Genomic DNA, 19,788 nt, shown 5'->3' on the forward strand with positions numbered 1-19,788 from the left:
TAAGGGGTTTCACTATAACAGAATAATTTTGGATTGATTTCCGGTAAAAATGAATAAAGCCCCGAAAATGTTGTAGAGCCTTTAGGTTCTCGGGACGTTCCCATTCAAGGACTGCACGGATCTTCTCCGGATCCATTCAAAAACCCGAAGATGACAACAAGTACCCCAAAAACTGCACCTCCTGAACAGCAAAAACACATTTTTCTAGTTTGGAATAAAGTTTGTTATCCCTTAATATCTGGAGCGCCTGCTTAACATAGCCCCGATGAGTCTCAAAATCAGGTGAGTAAACCAAAATATCATACAGATAGACCACCACAAACCTCCCCACCAAATAATGGAAAATATCATTTATGAAATGCTGGAATACAGCAGGTGCATAGGTCAAACCAAAAGACATAACCAGACTCTCGAAATGTCCTTCCAGGGTATTGAACGCTGTTTTCCATTCGTCCCCTTCTCTGATTCTAACCAGGTTGTAGGCTCCCCTTAAATCCAACTTGGAGAATACCTTAGCTCCCACAACATGGCTGAACAAATCAGGAATCAGAGGAAGAGGGTATGGATCACGGATGGTAATTTGATTTAATTCCCGGAAATCTAAACAGGGACGTAGACCGCCATCTTTTTTCTTCACAAAGAAGAACCCTGCCTCCACGGGCGAAGATGAGGGTCTGATATGTCCCTTCTCCAGACTTTCCGCAATAAAATCAATCATGGCTTGTTTCTCAGGGCCAGAAAGAGTATACATTCTGGACTTCGGTAGTTTAGCTCCGGGGTCAGGTTAATAGGACAGTCATAAGCATGATGAGGAGGCAAATCCTCTCAAAACCAGACAGAGAAGCCGGTAGTATGTCCGTAGAGACAGTAGCAAGGAAAATATCTAAACAGTTCTCATGGCAGTAATCTCCCCATTCTATAATCTCCCTGTTTTGCTAATCCACCAACAGATTATGTTTAACAAGCCAAGGGATACCCATGACAATCGGTGTGGGAAGATTAAGCAAGGGATTATTTCACAATGACCTGACTCCACCCTCAGTTTCACATTATGTACAATCTGAGTAAATACTTTCTGTGCAAGTGGCGCCGAGTCGATGGCGAAAATGGAAATAGGTTTATCTAAAGTACAGCAAGCAAGTCCATGAGTTTTCACAAATTCAGCATCCACCATGCTGAGTCTGGCTCCACTGTCAACAAACACAGAAATGTTCTCGCTTTTGCTCTTTAGCACCACCTTTGCTGTCAGGACAAAGTGGGAACTGCAGTTTGGCCACAAATGCACCCCTTGTTTATTCAACTCCAGACTACCAAGAGTTAATTGAGTCTCCTTTTGTTTAGGAATTAAAGGACGGGTACCAACAAAATGTCCCCTTTTCCCACAAAAAAAACATATGCCTTTTTTCTTGTGAATCTCCGTGGAGATGTATGATGCAGAGACACCCCCCAACTGCATGGGTTTCTCCACCTCCCCCAGTACTGGTTCACCCCCAGACCGCTAACTTGGCAGAGGTGCACAACCCCGACAAGAAGGCCCCGGAGAAGGTGGTCTCACCCATCTATCCCGAAGGCGTCTGTCAAGATGTATGGCCAAAGACATAGCAGCATCCAAGGACTGAGCGGTTTCATATACTGCCAAGGCATCTTTTAACCTTTCAGTAAGCCCCTCACAAAATTGACTTCTAAGGGCTGAGTCACTCCATTTGGAATCCTTTGCTCATCGACAGAATTCCGAACTGTACGTCTCCACTGACCGATTCCCCTGCTGATGGCGACGTAGCTTAGACTCAGCCAAGGCAACTCGGTCAGGGTCATCATAGATCAGGGCCAGAACCCCGAAAAACCCCTTCACAGATTGGAGGAAATCTGAGTCTTGCTGTAAAGGAAACGCCCAGGATTGAGGATCGCCCTGCAGTAGAGAGATCAGAATTCCAACCCGTTGCTCCTCATTTCTGGAGGAATAGGGACAAAGTTTAAAATACGGTTTGCTGGCCTCCTTGAATACAAAAAACTTGTCCCTACCCCCAGGAAATTTGTCTGGGAGGGCAACCTTGGGTTCAGGCAGGGCAAGCCTATCTGCAGACACCCCCATATTGGCGACCTGTAGCCGCTGATGCTGCTGCTGTACCTCACCGCGGAGGTCACTCACCTCCAGAGACAGCTTGTGCAGCCGCTCTGCAAACTCTGCAACTGAAGCCATACCAAGGGATAAAGATAAAAAAAAGGTCCACGCATAAAAACACAGAGAAAAAAAAGTCAGTTTTTTTTTTCCTTTTCAAAACGTGCTCAACCAGCGATAATGTCACGCCAGCTGTGGGAAAGACTTAGTGCAACACAAAGGGAAAGTGAGCCCAGACCCTAGGGAAAGGGGGAAGGGGAGACCTCCTAGTCTGGTTTAGTGTCACCCTGTCTCAACTACCGTACCTATATTGGCTCTTCACCAATCACGTATGGCTAAGGCTATGGAGGGGAGGTGATGAGCACTAGTCGATCTCTACTAAACTATATGCAACAAGGATAGACAAACAGGGGGGATTGCTTAGCTTTAGATGACTCCAGACAAATGCGCACACGGCCTCAAGCTCCATAGAGGACGAAGTACTGCTCTTGCTAAAGCCTCACAAGTAGTAATGAATATCACCGGCACCTCCCTCTCAGACACTCCAGGTATTTATACACCCAGGCCAGGGAACTAATTAGCCAGAGGGAGGTAGCAGCTGGCTCCTAGAGACAGCCAGCCTCTAAGAAGATGTCTGTAATGCCAAGCGTAGAGATCTCCTGCAACCAACTGCAGGGAACTGTCTGTCACCTCTGACACACCCATGACAGACTGTCACCTCTGACACACCCGTGACAGTGGTGCTCTGTTCAGAGAACATAGCTCCATAGACTGGAGCAGCAGCCAATGCCACACCCTGTTGCTGTGAACTGAGGTGACGTCAGTAAGATAAAGTCAGTTCACAGGCACCGGTTCTCACGAAGACAACGGTCACTCCACAGTTCTGTACTCGCACTGCCTTAGTGAGAACCGACTGCTGTGAACTGAGGTGACCTCAGTAAGGTTATCTCAGTTCACAGCGGCCAGTTCTCACGAGGGCAGCACGAGTGCAGGACTAATGAGCAACCGTGAGTTTGGCTCTCCAGCACTCACGCTGCCCTTATGAGAACCGGCTGCTGTGAACTGAGGTAACCTTAATGACATCACCTCAGTTCACAGAAGCCGTGTTCTTGCGGAGCACAGCGCGAGACCCAACAGCAGCTGCTGTTGCAGTCTATGCATTCTCTGAACGGAGATTGGGATTGTGGTGGGACCTCCATTTGGACTACGGAGGACAAATTTTATTTATTTATTTTTAAATAAATGAGGGAAAGAGGGAAGTTTTTCATGCACTTCAATAACCTTACTGATGTCAGCGCTTGTTGCAGCAGCCGGATCCACACGCTACTGTCAGTGTCATTCGGATGTCGTGCTGAGTGGTCACATTACTGATGTTACTGCCCAACACTGCATCGTGGGATGTGGGATGAATTTATGGTGACACCTTTGGATTATTAGATTTTTTAAAAGTAATAAATGGGTATCAGCGAGACTAGGCGTACACTGATGAGAGTAGTAGTCATCAGCTGATGTCTGGCCCACAGTAACCTTTTCACCGCCGGTCACAGCTGCTGGTTCACACGCTACCTTCTGTGTGACAGCGTGGAAACTGCGATACCCGGGGCTGTGACAGGTGGTGACAGGTGTGACAGGTGGTGACTTCAGTAAGGTTACCGCTGTTCAGAGCTGGTGTTTCCCACGCTGTCACATGACATGGACCTTCATTCACTTGAATGGGGTCCGGGATCAAGTTCGGGTACTGTTCTCGTACCCGAACCAAACTTTTTGTATATTGTATGGCCGAACCCGAAGGGCCCGAACATCCACGTGTCCACCCATCCCTATTTACAATTTCTTATTTTGTTCATTTTCTGCCCAGCTAATTCTTCTCTTTTCTTTGCTCTATGTAGAAACAGGAAGTATCTTGTCCCTGCATTTCAACTCCTGACCACGCTGCTCTGCCTCTCTTACCCCCTACCAGGGACTTTTGCAATGACTTATGACTTATGCATGGAAAATTGGCCTCCTGTTTCTACATAGACCTTAGAAAGTTTCAGCTAGTCAATTTGTAATCACGTGATGTCATACATCTAATGGAAATGAGTAGAATTAACTGGACAGAAGAGCAAAATTAGCAATTGTAAGTATACTCTGGCATGTAAAAGTTTGGGCACCTCTGGTTAAAATTACTGTTATTGTGAACAATTAAGCAAGTTAAAGGGGTATTCCCATCTCCTAGATCCTATCCCAATATGTAGTAGGTGTAATAATATTAGCAAATACCTCCAATTAGAAATGTAGTATATTTTTTTCTGATTTGTTATCTCTCTCACCTCATGTGCAGGCATCGCAGGACCTTAGGTATCCATGGTTACGACCACTAGCAGCTAGCTAACTGTGACTTTATCAGTGGACGTAACCATAGATACCTAAGGTCCTGCGATGACTGCACATAAGGTAAGAGAGATAGCGAATAGTGTTGAGCGAACATGCTCGACACTGCTCGGTACTCGCCCGAGCATCACGCTACTCGGGATGTTCGGCGAGCACCGAGCATTTCCGGGTTAATCGGGCGGGAGCTCAGGTCTTCGCCCTGCATGTTTGGCACTCTTTACAGAGCCAGTGAATATGTAGGGATTGCCAGCCAGTCACTGTAATGCCACAGCCATGTTGGTTGTGGGCATTACATTGATTGGCTGGCCGCACAGCGTCACCTCGAGTATTTAAAACCGGACGCCGCCATCTTGGACACAGTCGCTCCGGATTAGCTAGTGTAGGGAAAGTGCTGCTGAACTAGGGAGAGATTTATACTGCGAAATAGTTAGTGTAGGGTCTGTAAAGGCTGCCAAATCAAACAAACAGTCCTTCTCAGGACTAATATCCATCCCAAATATCAGGCAGGAAGGCTGTATAGGAGACGCAGTGGTTATACCAGCAAATGCTGCATTACAGTCCTGTGTGCTCCTGTTGCTGAAATTTCTGGAGTTAGCTCCAGGTCCTGGGGGGCCAGGTAAAATCCTTTTTTTTTAATCTAAATCCTCTTTTTTTTTTCCTCCTTCACACTGTACAAATACCCATCTTATTAACCTTTTGGTGTGTCCCTCCCCCAAAAAAAAAAAAAGTCTGTCTGTGACAGTTCAGACACAAATATATCTGTTTAAAATAGTCTGGTGTAGGACAGAGAAACAGAAGTGTGGTTTTGCAGTTCCACGGTTCAAACCTCTGTATTATCCACTTTTGGGCCATTTTTACCTAAAAAAAACAGTTTGAGTGTGTCGCTCACTGTTCAGCCGCAAATATATATACTGAAAAAAAAAACTGTAATAGAGTTTCCTGATTGTTCAGACACCAATATATCTGTTTAAAAGAGTCTGGTATACACCAGTAAATTATAACTGTGGTTTTGCTGTCCCACGGTAAAAAATCTCTATTATCCACCTTTTGGTATTTTTTCCATAAAGAAAAACAGTAATAGTGTCTCCTGATTGTCAGACATCAATATATCTGTTTAAAAGAGCCTGGTAGACACCAGTAAATTATAACTGTGGTTTTGCCGTTCCACGGTAAAAAATCTCTATTATCCTGCTTTTGGCATTTTTTGCAGTAAAAAAAAACTGTAATAGTGTCTCCCTGATTGTTCAGACAAAAATATTTTGTTGAAAATAGTCTGGTGTAGGCCCGAGAAATAGAAGTGTGGTTTTGCAGTTCCAAGGGCCAAATCTCTGTATTATCCTGCTTTTGCCATTTTTTGCCGTAAAGAAAAACAGTAATAGTGTCTCCTGATTGTTCAGACACAAATATATCTGTTAAAAATAGTCTGGTGTAGGCCGGAGAAATAGAAGTGTGGTTTTGCAGTTCCGCGGGTCAAATCTCTGTATTATCCTGCTTTTGCCATTTTTTGCCGTAAAGAAAAACAGTAATAGTGTCTCCTGATTGTTCAGACACAAATATATCTGTTGAAAATAGTCTGGTGAAGGCCAGAGAAATAGAAGTGTGGTTTTGCAGTTCCACGGTACAAACCTCTGTATTATCCACTTTTGGGCCATTTTTACCTAAAAAAAACAATTTGAGTGTGTCGCTCACTGTTCAGACGCAAATATATCTATTTAAAATTGTCTCGTATACCCTAGTAAACAATAACTGTGGTTTTGCCATTCCACGGTAAAAAATCTCTATTATTCAGCTTTTGGTATTTTTTCCGTAAAGAAAAACAGTAATAGTTTCTCCCTGATTGTTCAGATTGTTTAAAAGAGTCGGGTGTAGGCCAGAGAAATAGAACTGTGGTTTTCCTCTTCCATGGTTCTAATCTACTTTTTATTACCCTTTTTCCATTGATAGTGCGAGTGTAAGCTATTTTACTTCCTTTACAATGGGCAAGGCGCGTGGCAAGGGACGTGGAACTGGGCGTTCTGGTGATGGTGCATGCAGAGGACGGGGCCATGGCCAAGGTGAAAATGTGCCACAACCAACAGCCACATCTTCTCGCTCCCACTTCTTGACCGAATTACTAGGGAAGCACAGAACAACACCAGTATTCTGAACTGATCAGTGTGAACAGGTTATTAATTGAATAGCAGATAATACTTCCAGTTACCTGGGCACCACCACCTCCGATCTGTCTTCCACACGGTCAAATCTTAGTAGCCGTGAGTCTCGACCGCATACTCCTCCTCACCCTGATGCTCCTTCCTCCCACCATGCCGAGTGTCGTCAGACAGCAACTGATCCCACACTTGGACACTCTGAAGAGCTGTTCACTGGTCCATTTCCATATTTGGGCCCCTCGCCTAATACGCTTGAAGTGGTGGAAGAGGAGATCCCATGTAGCGATGCCCAAATATTTGAACAGCCACGGCCACAGGAAGTTGATGCTGGCAATTTGTCACAAGAGGTGGACGATGACGAGACACAATTGCCAGGAAGTGAGGAGGAGGATCGTGGTGCGCAAGTGGAAGAGGAGGAGGTGGTGGATGATCTAGTAACTGACCCAACGTGGCAGGAGGACATGCAGAGCGAGGCCAGCAGCACACAGGGTGAGGGAGGCAAAGTACCCCAACAGGCAGAAAGAATCAGTGTAGTGGCCGCACACAGAAGGCAGGCAACAGTTTCCCGTAACACCAACCCGAGGGACGTTGCCAGTACAACCTGTAGGTCTTCCAGAGTCTGGAATTTTTTTAAAGACTCTGCTGATAACCCCAAAAAGGCCATTTGTACCACCTGCCATGCCAGCATCAGCAGGGGTGACAAAACTACCAGCCTGACCACCACCAGCATGATCAGGCACATGGCAGGAAAGCACTCGACTTTGTGGAGCGAACCCCAGGGTCCACGACCAGTGTCAGTGGGTGTCACCACTGCTTCTTCCGCTGCTGTGCGTGCAATAGAACCCCCTGTTGTGTGTGCAAGGCAATCCCCTGTCCATACTGCATGCAAAGATGCCCCCTCCTCTCAGTCTTCACTTGTTATGGCAGTTTCTCAAGAAACAGCATCAACGTCCACGTCCCACCGCTGCGATCAACTGTCCATATCCCAGACCTTTGAACGAAAGTGGAAATTCGCAGCTAACGCCCCACAGGCCACAGTTCTAAATTCACACATTTCATGACTGCTTGTGTTGGAAATGCTGCCTTTTAGGCTGGTGGAGACGGAATCCTTCCGCAACCTTATGGCGGTGGCCGTCCCTCGGTACTCGGTCCCCAGCCGACACTATTTTGCCCGGTGTGCCATCCCCGCACTACACAAGCACGTGTCCCAAAACATCTGCCGTGCCCTCAACAACGCAGTTACTGGGAGAGTCCACCTGACAATGTACACGTGGACAAGTGCTTGTGACTAGGGACGGTACATCTCCCTGACGGCACACTGGGTAAACATAGTGGAAGCCGGGACCCAGTCGGACGTTGGGACGGAACACATCCTCCCCACATCGAGGATTGCGGGCCCTATGTCAGTCAAAGTTGCCCCCACAGTGTACAGCTCCTGCGCATCATCCTCCTCCTCCTCATGTTCAGCCTCCATCTCAGATATCACCACATCAGTTACAAGCTGGAAGCACTGCAGTCCTGCCTCCACCAAGCGGCAACAGGCTGTGCTGAAACTCATAAGCTTAGGTGAGAAACCTCACACTGCTTGTGAGTTGTGGACAGCTGTGAAAGAGCAGGCAGATCTGTGGCTGAGACCGCTGAACCTACATCCAGGCATGGTCGTGTGTGACAATGGCCCTAACCTGGTGGCGGCTTTGAGGCGAGGCGAGATCACACACGTGCCATGCCTGGCTCATGTGCTTAACCTCGTGGTTCAGCGGTTTCTTAAATCGTACCCCGAGTTTCCAGATCTGCTCGTCAAAGTACGCCGCCTGTCAGCTCATTTTCGCAAGTCAACTACTGCTTTCACCGCCCTTGCTGTGTTGTAGCAGCATTTGCAGCTTCCTTCACACCGACTGGTGTGTGATGTCCCCACACGTTGGAACTCTACCCTCCACATGTTGCAAAGGATTTGTGAGAAGAAAAGAACAGTTGTGGAGTACCAGCTGCAACAAGGCCAGCGATATTCAGGTCAGACTCCACACATAAGACCTCAGGAGTGGACCTGGATGTCTGACATATGTACCATCTTGACAAACTTTGAGGAGTCCACCAAGATGGTGAGTGGTGATGACGCCATCATTAGCGTCAGCATTCCACTTGTCTGTCTTTTGCAATGCTCTCTGCAGAGAATTAAAGAGGAGGCATTGCAGCCAGAGTATGATGAGATGGATCAAGATGCCGAAGCGGTTGATTACACACAGCCCAGCCTCATCTCATCCCAACGTGCATTGGGGGTCAATGAGGGAGAGAAGGAGGAGGAGGAAGAACAGGAGCTTGTATCATGCGCTGTAGACGGTAGTACCTGTACAACTGTCATACCGTCGGTTCAGCGTGGGTGGCCTGAGGACAGGGGGGAGGAGGAGGAGGAGAGCATGGTCAGTCGTCATCTTGGTGAGGACACGGAAGTCTTGCCCGTTACCAGTCTGGCACGCATGGCTGACTTTATGTTATGCTGCCTTAACCGTGACCTTCGCGTTGTCAAAATGTTGGGTGACAGTCATTACTGGTTGATGACACTTTTAGACCCCCGCTACCAGGAGAACTTTCACTCTCTTATTCCTGAGGTGGAGAGGTCTACAAAAATGGGGCAGTACCAGAAGGCCCTTGCTGCAGAACTGTTAAAAAAATTCCCATCTGAACACGCTAGCGGCAGAGGTCACAGTTCGTTGCCCAACCAAGGCGTACATGCGAGAGAGACGCAACTCCAATCCAGCAGAGGCAGGGGAACACTGTCAACGTTCTGGGACAGTTTTCTCAGACCCTCCCTTCGGACAGACCCTGAGGCGCGGGGTACTCTCACAAGGAGTGGAAAGTTTCAAAAGTTGGTGAGGGAGTACCTTGCCGACCGTACCAGCATCCTCCGTGATTCCTCTGTGCCTTTTAATTATTTGGTATCCAAGCTGGACACTTGGAATGAACTCGCTCTGTACGCCTTGGAGGTCCTGGCCTGCCCTGCCGCTAGCGTGTTATCGGAGCGTGTTTTTAGTGCCACTGGGGGAATTATAACTGATAAGCACACTCGCCTGTCAACTGACAATGCTGAAAAGCTGACCCTTATCAAAATGAACAAGGGCTGGATTGGGCCAGACTTCTCATCACCACCAAATGACAGCAGAGTAACATAAAGTCAAATCCACTGTGTTATTTCGGGAGGTGTATTCACATGCACCGCTTCACACCCACACATGGGTATACGCTTCCTCATTTCGGCTGTTTTATGTTCTTCTCATTATCCTCAGCCTCCACCACCACTATACCACTAGGGTGACCGTGGTCCGTGTTGCCATTATTGAAAGTTCCTCCGTCCTTATTTTTGTCAGCTTTTGCTTGGAAGGCATAAACAAAGACAGTGGGACTCTGCGACCTCCACCACTTTTCCAAGGGGCATTAAAACCGTCTTGTTAAGCTACTGCGACCTCCACGTCTCTTCCGAGGGGCATTAAAACCATCTTGTTAAGCTACTGCGACCTCCACCACTTTTCCAAGGGGCATTAAAACTGTCTTGTTAAGCTACTGCGACCTCCACCACTTTTCCAAGGGGCATTAAAACCGTCTTGTTAAGCTATTGCCATCTCCACGTCTCTTCCGAGGGGCATTAAAACCATCTTGTTAAGCTACTGCTACCTCCACCACTTTTCCAAGGGGCATTAAAACCATCTTGTTAAGCAACTGCGACCTCCACCACTTTTCCAAGGGGCATTAAAACCATCTTGTTAAACTATTGCGACCTCCACGTCTATTCCGAGGGGCATTAAAACCATCTTGTTAAGCTACTGTGACCTCCACCACTTTTCCAAGGGGCATTAAAACCATCTTGTTAAGCTACTGTGACCTCCACGTCTCTTCCGAGGGGCATTACAACCATCTTGTTAAGCTACTGGGACCTCCACGTCTCTTCCAAGGGGCATTATAACTGTCTTGTTAAGCTACTGCCACCTCCACCACTTTTCCAAGGGGCATTAAAACCGTCTTGTTAAGCTATTGCTACCTCCACCACTTTTCCAAGGGGAATTAAAACCATCTTGTTAAGCTACCATGACCTCCACCACTTTTCCAAGGGACATTAAAACCATCTTGTTAAGCTACTGCAACCTCCACATCTCTTCCGAGGGGCATTAAAACCATCTTGTTAAGCTACTGGGACCTCCACGTCTCTTTCGGGGTGGCATTAAAAGCGTCTTGTTAAACCACTCTGAACTCCACAGCTCTTCCAAGGGGCATTGAAATGTTGTTTTTTAGTAACTCTAACCTCCACGACTGTTCAAACAGGCATTGCGTTTCCTCCTAATTTTTGGCAGCTTTTGCTTGGAAGGCATAGGCAAAGACTATGGGAGACCCACTCCCCAATAATGGGAATAATGTTTGTAATATGCTGTACTGCATGGCTCTTGTAAGGGGCATTGCAAGTTCCTCCGTCCTAATTTTTGGCAGCTTTTGCTTGGAAGGCATAGGCAAAGACTATGGGAGACCCACTCCCCAATAATGGGAATAATGTTTGTAATATGCTGTACTGCATGGCTCTTGTAAGGGGCATTGCAAGTTCCTTCGTCCTAATTTTTGGCAGCTTTTGCTTGGAAGGCATAGGCAAAGACTATGGGAGACCCACTCCCCAATAATGGGAATAATGTTTGTAATATGCTGTACTGCATGGTTCTTGTAAGGGGCATTGCAAGTTCCTCCATCCTAATTTTTGGCAGCTTTTGGTTGGAAGGCATAAGCAAAGACTATGGGAGACCCACTCCCCAATAATGGGGATAATGTTTTTAAGATGCTGTACTGTATGGCTCTTGTAAGGGGCATTGCAAGTTCCTTCGTCCTAATTTTTGGAAGCTTTTGCTTGGAAGGCATAGGCAAAGACTATGGGAGACCCACTCCCCAATAATGGGAATAATGTTTGTAATATGCTGTACTGCATGGCTCTTGTAAGGGGCATTGCAAGTTCCTCCGTCCTAACTTTTGGCAGCTTTTGGTTGGAAGGCATAAGCAAAGACTATGGGAGACCCACTCCCCAATAATGGGGATAATGTTTTTAAGATGCTGTACTGTATGGCTCTTGTAAGGGGCATTAAAACCGTCTTGTTAAGCTACTGCGACCTCCACCACTTTTCCAAGGGGCATTAAAACCGTCTTGTTAAGCTACTGTGACCTCCACCATTTTTCCAAGGGGCATTAAAACCGTCTTGTTAAGCTGCTGCAACTTCCACGTCTCTTCCAAGGGGCATTAAAATCGTCTTGTTATGCTACTGCGACCTCCACGTCTCTTCCAAGTGGCATTAAAATCGTCTTGTTAAGCTACTGCGACCTCCACGACTCTTCCAACGGGCATTGCATTTCCTCCTAATATTAGTCAGCTTTTGCTTTTCAATGCATAGGCGAACACTAAGGGAGACCCACTCCCCAATAATGGGAAGAAGGTTTTTAGTACGCTGTAATCCACGTCTGTTTCAAGGGGCATTGCAGTTCCTCATAATTTTTGGAAAGCCTTCCATTCACTGCTTTGGCCAACAGTGCACAGTAGACCCAGTTGCTATTAATGGAAAAAATGGTTTAGTTAAGGCCCTCTGACCTCCATGTCACTTCCAAGGGGCATTGGAGTGCCTCTAAATTATTGGTAGGCATTGCACTCACTGTATGCCCTATAACTGTATAGCCGAACCGCTCCTTTTGGTACAAAAAGATATCCTACAAGACATGTGTGGTTGACTGGCCTGATATTGATGTGAATGGTCCCTGTTCCTCCTGCTCTTTCTTCTTTGCCACCAACTCATCCATCTTTTATCACCTGAAGCTTTGTTTTAACGGGAGTCATAGAACTGGGATAGTAGCAGGAAAACATCCAGCAATCCTCGGAGGAGGTAGGATATGCACCAAAACGCTGACCACCTCAGGCCTAGCCGCTACTACATACATGCGCTTGCATTCCAAGAAAACAAAGCAGATGCTAACTTCTATCATCATCATGCTCCTCACCTTGGCACTCTCAACTCTCCTGATGGAGAAGCCAGGGCCCACTGGAGGAGTCTGGTTCTCTGGTGGGCTCGTCCAATGCTGCCCTAAAGCAGGCCAGGCTAAGAAAAGTGTGTGGGAAGGTAACATGCGAAATAGAGGCGGCTGGGGACCGTGTGTGGACACCCGGCCGCGGGGAGACTGGGGACCGAGTATGGACATTCGGCTGCCCCCTGGCAGCTGGGGACTGAGTGTGGACACCCGGCCGCTGGGCGGCTGGGGACTAAGTATGAATACCTCGCTGCCGAAGCAGCCATGAGGTAGTGGCCAGCTCCGGCCTCCTCCAAACTAAAAGGCCCCATTTCAAGTGAAAGCTAGCAGTATGGTATTGCAGCCTGCGGGTGGGTGGCTGGTTAGTTGTCTGCATATTTGTGCTTGCATTGCAAGGAATGGGGGAGGAACAATTGAACACTGCCCTGGGACAAGGACTTGCACGGGGATAGTTGCAAGTCTGCATCTTCTGATGCGGCAAGGATCACTTTTGATGGGCACACTTTTAGGCAGTGACCTGGGTGTCAGAGACGCTTCCAGGGGTCTTCCCTATGCTGTTCCCATGTCTTTTCAGCACTGTATGCATGTGTCACACAGCACATGGCCAGATAAGATTGTAAAATGTTAAAATGACATTTCCCGGTGAATGCATTTGTCACGGTTGAAAGCAATACAAAAGTGCAAAAACGCATAAAAAATGCTACTTGTGAACATAGCCCAAGGTGTGGAGGAGTATTTTTTTTTGGGTTATTTATTTTACCTTATACACAAGTCTTTACCCTGGAAAGGAACTTCCTTAACATATTTCACAGGAAAGCAGTTTCAGTTTCATTTTTGAACGTTTTATTGTGAGCCCTTAAAAGTGGCTTAATACCTCTGACCACGTTGTTGAAAGCAGTGATCTGGGGGTCAGAGATGCTTCCTGGGGCGATCCCCATGCTGTCCCCATGTCATTTGAGCACTGTCACTATCATTTTGGGCACTTGTTAAGCTTTTAAAAGACTGGCGGGGGTGCCGCCGCAAAAATGCTCGGGTCTCCCATAGACTAACATTGGGTTCGTTGCTCGGGTCGAGCACCCGAGTATCACAGTGAGCTCAGCCCGAGCTTCGAGCACCCGAGCATTTTAGTGCTCGCTCAACACTAATAGCGAATCAAAAATACTATACTACATTTCTAATTGGAGGTATTTGCTATTATTATTATTATTACATCTACTACATATTGAGATAGGATCTTGGAGATGGGAATACCCCTTTAAAGATGAAATGATATCTAAAAGGCTTAAAAGTTAAAGATTACACATTTTCTTTGTATTTTAGGCAATATATACAGTGAAGGAAATAATTATTTGATCCCTTGCTGTTTTTGTAAGTTTGCCCACTGACAAAGCCATAAACAGTCTAAAATTTTAAGGGTAGATTAATTTTAACATTGAGAGATAGAATATAAAAAAAAAATCAAGAAAATCACATTGTATAAATTAGATAAATTTATTTGCATTTTGCAATGAGAAATAAGTATTTGAACCCCTACAAACCATTATGAGTTCTGGCTCCTACAGACCAGTTAGATGCTCCTAATCAACTTGTTACTTGCATTAAAGACAGCTGTTTTACATAGTCGCCTGTATAAAAGACTCCTGTCCACAGACTCAATTAATCAGTCAGACTCTAACCTCTACAATATAGGCAAGACCAAAGAGCTTTCTATGGATGTCAGGGACAAGATCATAGACCTGCACAAAGCTGGAATGGGCTACAAAACCATAAGTAAGATGCTGGGTGAGAAGGAGGCAACTGTTGGTGCAATAGTAAGAAAATGGAAGAAATTCAAAATGACTGTTAATCGACATTGATCTGGGACTCCATGCAAAATCTCACCTCGTGGGGTATCCTTGATCATGAGGAAGGTGAGAGATCAGCCTAAAACTACACGGGGGGAATTTGTTAATGATCTCAAGGCAGCTGGGACCACAATCACCAATAAAACCATTGGTAACACATTAAGCCTTAAAAGGTTTAAAATCCTGCAGTGCTCGCAAGGTCCCCCTGATCAAGAAAGCACATGTGCAGGCCCGTCTAAAGCTTGCCAATGAATACCTGGATGATCCTGTGAGTTATTGGGAGAAGGTGATGTGGTCAGATGAGACAAAAATTGAGTTCTTTGACATTACCTCAACTCTCCGTGTTTGGAGGAAGAGAAATGCTGCCTATGACCCAAAGAACACCATCCCACAGTCAAGCATGGAGGTGGAAACATTATGTTTTGGGGGTGTTTCTCTGCTAAGGGCACAGGAATACTTAACTGCATCAATGGGAGAATGGATAGGGCCATGTCCCGTAAAATCCTGAGTGCCAACCTCCTTCCCTCCGCCAGGACATTAAAAATGGGTCGTGGCTGGGTCTTGCAGCAAGACAATGACCCAAAACATACAGCCAAGGCAACAAAGGAGTGGCTCAAAAAGAAGCACATTAAGGTCATGGAGTGGCCTAGCCAGTTTCCAGACCTTAATCCCATAGAAAACTTATGGAGGGAGTTGAAGCTCTGAGTTGCCAAGCGACAGCCTCAAAATCTGAATGATTTAAAGATGATCTGCAAAGAGGAGTGGACCAAAATTCCTCCTGACATGTGCACAACCCTCATCATCAACTACAAAAAATGTCTGACTTCTGTGCTTGCCAGCAAGGGTTTTGCCACCAAGTATGAAGTGTTGTTTGCCAGAGGGATCAAATACTTATTTCTCACTGCAAAATTCAAATACATTTATCTAATTTATATAATGTGATTTTATTGATTTTTTTTTGGATATCCTTTCTCTCAATGTTAAAATTAACCTACCCTTAAAATTATAGACTGTTCATGTCTTTGTCAGTGGGCAAATTTACAAAAACAGAAAGGAATCAAATAATTATTTCCTTCATTATATATATATGGTCCAAAAGTAGGTGGACAGAAAATAATAACATTTATTTTGATTTATATAAAGAATTATATTTACTAACACAAGTATAACATTGACAATTAAATTTTATTCTGAACAATAATACAAAAGCCCTTACATTTTATCAACGCAGGTGCTCAAACTGTTTTCCATTACAATTTGCACAGCTTTGAAGTCTGCCGCTTACGCTTCAACAAACGTTTTTGCACAAGTCTCTTTGGGTATTCATTTCTTGAAATGCATCTCTTATGTAATTTTTAAAATCACTGACACTTTTTGGTTTTCGACTATAAACTTTGTCCTGGAGTACTCCCCAAAAGAAAAAATCCATTGGGGTCAAGTCTGGTGAACGTGCCGGCCAATCAAGTGGGCCTGTTCGGACAAACCATTTATTAGGAAATGTTTCATCAAGATACTCGCGGACTACTCTTGAATAATGTGGAGGGGCCCCATCTTGTTGGAAATAAAGGTCATTTGAATTAGGCTGTTGCTGTAACTGGGGAACAACTTGATTCATTAGAATTTCGAGATACTTATCTCCTGTGACTGTTCCATCAAAAAATATTGGTCCTAAAACACCAAAACTTGAAATACCCCCCCAAACATTGACACCAGGCTCATTTAGTTGTTGCTCTAATGTTAAATGCATGTTCTCATTATACTAGTAAATACAATTATGTCTGTTAATATGGCCGGATAATTTGAAAGAAGCTTCATCACTCCACATAATGTTATCTAAAATTACTGGATTTTGTTTGATAAATCTCCCCCTTCATAACCTTGTTACACTTTCTGTCCACCTACTTTTGGACCACCCTGTATATACAGTGCCTACAAGTAGTATTCAACCCCCTGCAGATTTAGCTGGTTGACACATGCGGAATTAACTTGGCATTGTGACATTTGTACTGTAGTTCAGCCTGGAAGTGGGAAATGCACTGCAGCAAATTTTTTTTTTTTTTTTCTAAACGTTAAAAGTTAATTCAGAGTGTCATTTATTATTCAACCCCTCAAACCACAAGAATTCTGTTTGGTCCCCCCAAAGTATTAAGAAGTAGTTCAGGCACCAAGAATAATGAGCTTCACATGTATGGATTAAAGATCTCTTTTGCCAGCCTTTTCTGACTATTTAAGACCCTCCCCAAACTTGTGAACAGCACTCAGACATGGTCAACATGGGAAAGACAAAGGAGCATTCCAAGGCCATCAGAGACAAGATCGTGGAGGGTCACAAGGCTGGCAAGGGGTACAAAACCCTTTCCAAGGAGTTGGGCCTACCTGTCTCCACTGTTGGGAGCATCATCCGTAAGTGGAAGGCTTATGGAACTACTGTTAGCCTTCCACGGCCTGGACAGCCTTTGAAAGTGTCCTCCCGTGCCGAGGCCAGGCTTGTCCGAAGAGTCAAGGCTAACCCAAGGACAACAAGGAAGGAGCTCTGGGAAGATCTCATGGCAGTGGGGACATTGGTTTCAGTCAATACCATAAGTAACATACTCCACCGCAATGGTCTCCGTTCCAGACGAGCCTGTATGGTACCTTTACTTTCAAAGCGTCATGTCAAGGCTCGTCTACAGTTTGCTCATGATCACTTGGAGGACTCTGAGACAGACTGGTTCAAGGTTCTATGGTCTGATGAGACCAAGATCGAGATCTTTGGTGCCAACCACACACGTGACGTTTGAAGACTGGATGGCACTGCATACGACCCCAAGAATACCATCCCTACAGTCAAGCATGGTGGTGGCAGCATCATGCTGTGGGGCTGTTTCTCAGCCAAGCGGCCTGGCCATCTGGTCCGCATCCATGGGAAGATGGATAGCACGGCCTACCTGGAGATTTTGGCCAAGAACCGCTCCTCCATCAAGGATCTTAAGATGGGTCGTAATTTCATCTTCCAACAAGACAACGACCCAAAGCACACAGCCAAGAAAACCAAGGCCAGGTTCAAGAGGGAAAAAGTCAAGGTGTTGGAGTGGCCTAGTCAGTCTCCTGACCTTAACCCAATTGAAAACTTGTGGAAGGAGCTCAAGAATAAAGTCCACATGAGACACCCAAAGAACCTAGATAACTTGGAGAAGATCTGCATGGAGGAGTGGGCCAAGATAACTCCACAGACCTGTGCCGGCCTGATCAGGTCTTATAAAAGACGATTATTAGCTGTAATTGCAAACAAGGGTTATTCCACAAAATATTAAACATAGGGGTTGTATAATAATTGACCCACACTTTTATGTTTAAAATTTAATAAAATTCAACTGAGCAACATAACTTTTTGGTTTGTAAGATTTATGCTTCTGTTCATAAAACCTACTCTCGTTTGCAGTTTGAAGGCTCTAACTTATTTGCATCTTATCAAACCAACTAAATCTGCAGGGGGTTGAATACTACTTGTAGGCACTGTATATATAGAGTATATATATATACATATTTTCATCTGTTATATTTTAAAAATTACAAAAAGGAAAATGGACCGATGCAAAAGTTTGGCACCCTGCATGGTTAGTACCTAATAGCTCCCCCTTTAGAAAGTACCACAGCTTGTGAACACTTTTGTAGCCAGCCAAGAGTCTTTCAATTCTTGTTTGAGGGATTTTCATCCATTCTTCCTTGGAAAATTCTTCTATTTCTGTGATATACCTGGGTCATCTTGCATGCACTGCTATTTTAAGGTCTGGCTACAGATTTTCAATGATGTTCAGATCAGGGTTCTGTGAGGGTCATTGTAAAAACCTTCAGCTTGTGCCTTTTGAGGTAGTCAATTGTGGATTTTGACGTGTGTTTTGGATCATAATGCATTTATAGAAGTCATCCTCTTTTCAACTCCACCTTTTTTACAGATAGTGTTTGTATCAAGAATTTGTTGAAATTTCATTGAATCCATTCTTCCCTCTACCCGTGAAATGTTCCCCATGCTATTGGCTGCAACACAACCCCAAAGCATGATTGATCCACCCCCATTAAGGTTAGCGAGATGTTGCTTTCCTGAAATTCTGCACTTTTTTCTGCACACATATCTTTGATCATTGGGGCCAAAGAGTTCTATTTTAACTTCGTCGGTCCACAGGATTTGATTTCAAAATGCATCAGGCTTTTTTTAGATTTTCTTTTGCTTTCTTCTGACACTGAATTTTGTGGTGGGGACGCAGGAGAGGTTTTCTTCTGATGACTCTTCCATAAAGGCCACATTTCTCTGAACAGTAGAACAATGTATCACAACTCCAGAGTCTTAAATCTTTCTGAAGGTCTTTTGCAGTCAAGCGGGGGTTCTGATTTTCCTCTCTAGCAATCCTATGAGCAGCTCTCACTGAAATTTTACTTGGTCTTCCAGACCTTATCTTGACTTCCACTGTTCTTGTTAACTTCAATTTCTTAATAACATTTCAAATCGAGGAAAGGGCACCTTGAAAACACTTTGCTATCTTCTTTTAGCCTTCTCCTGCTTTGTGGGCCTCAACCATTTTCATTTTTAGAGTGCTGGGCAGCTGCTTAAAATAACCCGTGACTGCTGTTTTTCGGCACAAGGTTAGAAGAGGCTGGATTTTTAGAAAACAGAGAAATTTGCATCACCTGACCTTTCCTAACGATGATAGTAAACAAGCCATAACCTTAACAGGCTAATTAAGGTCTGAAACCTTGGTCAAAGTTATCTGAGGATACACATCTCATTTGCCCATTTTCCTTTTTGTAATTTTTAAAATGAAAATAAAAATGACTATATATATATATATATATATATATATATATATATATATAAACATATATATATATATATATATATATATATATATATAGTACAGACCAAAAGTTTGGACACACCTTCTCATTTAAAGATTTTTCTGTATTTTCATGACTATGAAAATTGTACATTCATGCTGAAGGCATCAAAACTATGAATTAACACATCTTGAAGGAGTTCCCAGAGATGCTTAGCACTTGTTGGCCCTTTTGCCTTCACTCTGCGGTCCAGCTCACCCCCAACCATCTCGATTAGGTTCAGGTCTGGTGACTGTGGAGGCCAGGTCATCTGGCGTAGCACCCCATCACGCTCCTTCTTGGTCAAATAGCCCTTGCACAGCCTAGAGGTGTGTTTGGGGTCATTGTCCTCTTGAAAAATAAATGATGGTCCAACTAAATGCAAACTGGATGGAATAGCATGCCTCTGCAA

The sequence above is a fragment of the Phyllobates terribilis genome, unplaced genomic scaffold, assembly GCF_046119375.1.
Source record: "Phyllobates terribilis strain yellow unplaced genomic scaffold, ASM4611937v1 Scaffold_5__5_contigs__length_657084704, whole genome shotgun sequence".
Lineage (NCBI taxonomy): Eukaryota > Metazoa > Chordata > Amphibia > Anura > Dendrobatidae > Phyllobates > Phyllobates terribilis.